Raw genomic sequence first — 2690 nt, 5'->3', positions numbered from 1 at the left:
GAGAAACCCTGTCTCAAAAAAAAAAAAAAAAAAAAAAAAGACAGAAAGAAAGAAAGTAAGTAGTGGAAGACCAGCTCCATCAGAGAGTTAAGAGCACTGTCTCTTCAACCAAAGGACCCAAACTTGATTCTCAGCATCCACATGGAGGCTCCCACCTGTCTTTAAATCCAGTTCCAGGGAATCTGATGCCTGGCCTCTGCAGCCACCAGGCATGTATGTAATGCACATATACACATGTAGGTAAAATACCCACATACATAGAATAAAAATAAATAAATTTTTAAAAATTACAACTAATAGGAAAATACAATAATTTAATTATTCACTTAACATTATGATTTAAAACTGCAACAATGATCTAAACCTTGGTACAAAGAATGAAGTGAATATTGCCTTGGAGGTTTATTCAATAAACCTCCAAAATCATACACACCCCTGAAACCATACACACATAGCACCATTAAAAAGACTCTGCAGGTTTTATTTATATATTCATGTGTTTACGTGTATGTGTAACAATAATAATTGAAGAAAATGAGGCCATGAATTTGAAGAGAGCTACAGGGTGGGTGGGGGGGGTTATGGGAGGGATTGGAGGAGCAAATGATATAACTACATCTTAATTTTAAATGATTGGGAAAATATTAATAAAATGTAAAACATTGCAAGCACGTTATGACTGCAGTCCTTAGCTTTTGTTCTTTTCTAGGAAGATGCAACTCCTCCTCTTATCAAAACTGTCTGGGGCCCATCAACTATCACTTGTCTGCCTCTTCAAGCTTATTAATACTCAAATAGCCTCTGATCTTCTGGGACCCTGGCCTCTAAGCTACTGTTTCCCCAAGGCAAGAAAGCTTCTGTCAATCTCAAGGTCCTACCCCTCTATGTCATTACTAATACATCAGGCAGACAAGGCAATACTTTAGTGTTTCTTTTCTTTGTTGTTGTCATCACATTTACTTACTTATTTAAAAAAAAAAAAAAACCTCATTATAGACACAATTGAAAGCCCTGCTACAAGCCCTACCCTTCCTGGACCAGGTGCTGTCAGGTAGAATTTGTCTTCAATCTTAAAAATTAAAACATCCAAAAAAAAAATTAAAGCATCCTTTTGTGATACTGCCTTTTGCTCACATATGCATATTGTGATGGCTGTTCTCAATCTTGTAATTGAATCCACTACTCCATCTCACATCTCTCATCCCCTCCTCCTGTTCACACACACACATATGATCATATTGCTACATGTTTCAAGTAGCTTGCTCCCATTCAAGACAGGCTTGATCTTTGTTCTTTAAAGGAGATTTAATTGGTTTTGATTTCTTTCTTACAAAATTTCTTGTTTATAATATAACCCAGCTACCAAAATAATTTCTTCCTTCCTTCCTTCCTTCCTTCCTTCCTTCCTTCCTTCCTTCCTTCCTTCCTTCTTTCCATTTGTGTGTGTCTATGTGTGTGTGTGTCTGTGTGTGTATGTGTGTGTGTGTTTGTATACATGATATTGGAGATTTGATCCAGAGCCTTGCGCAGGCTAGACTGTATCATTATTCTGTGCATCCAGACCTCCAGTATAATCTCTCTATAGGTTTATAGGCAAGCTCAGTTTTTATTGTCTTAGAAAATAACTGTGGAGCTAGATGTGTGGCATATGCCTGCGATCTCAGCTACTTGAGAGGCTGAAGCAGGAGAATCCCAAGGCAAAGCAAGACCTGCCTGTACCACAGGGCAAGGGCATGGCTTGCCTGCACAACATAGGAGACCCTTGCGAACACAAGGCCTTGACTTTGAACTCCAGCACTCCTATTCGGTCGAATGCACTTAAATGAGAAAGTCAGGCAGGTGGATCACTAGAGCTCACTGGCCACCCAGCCTGAGCTAAGGAGTAAGTGTCAGGTCAATGAGAGACTGAACGTCAACAACAGAGGTGAACAGCTCCTGAGGAGCCTCTCAAAGTTGTCTCTGGTCTTCACATAAACATGCAGTGCCATACACACATGCCCACAGACACACACCCACATGCACACACACGCACACACGTAGATGTGCATTCACATTGTATGTGCATCATATGTTATTTGGATACATTAATATATTCTTAGAGTATAATATTACCTCTGACATTACAGTGTTATTTACATTAATCATATAGAGAACATGGCTAATTGTCTACATATTTATATGTATTAACATGATCTCTTTTGTTATTGATTCATTTATGCCTTTCTCTTTACTGTTGTCTTTCTCTCAGAGGATTTATGTCATCATTGTCCCTCCTACTTTCTGCGACAAGCGTTGAGTGTGTTACTTTCTTTGTCCTTAGTATCAGAATTTGGGATGTGTGAGAGAGCCTGCACAGGGCACTTTTCGCTGTACTACGGTTGTGTACGGAAGTGGTGTAGTAATATTTCATGATCATAATTTTAGTTTTCCTTTTGACATCAATTAGTTTCAGATCCTTAATAAATCAGAACTTTCTAAATTACCTTTTGGTTATTAATTGATAACTTTACTTCATTTTCATTAAAGAACATAAATTGGGGTGGGGGCACAGTTTGTGCGATGATTACTCAGACTTCTTCTGTGATCTAGTGTTAGGACAGTGTTCACAACTAGCTACATCATGTAGAAATATGTGGATTCTTTTTTATTGGGTATAGACCTATATTAACTGGGCCCAGACTCTAAATATG

Source organism: Mus musculus, chromosome 11 (genome assembly GCF_000001635.26).
Source record: "Mus musculus strain C57BL/6J chromosome 11, GRCm38.p6 C57BL/6J".
NCBI classification, from domain to species: Eukaryota; Metazoa; Chordata; class Mammalia; order Rodentia; family Muridae; genus Mus; species Mus musculus.
This window is presented reverse-complemented; position numbering follows the sequence as displayed.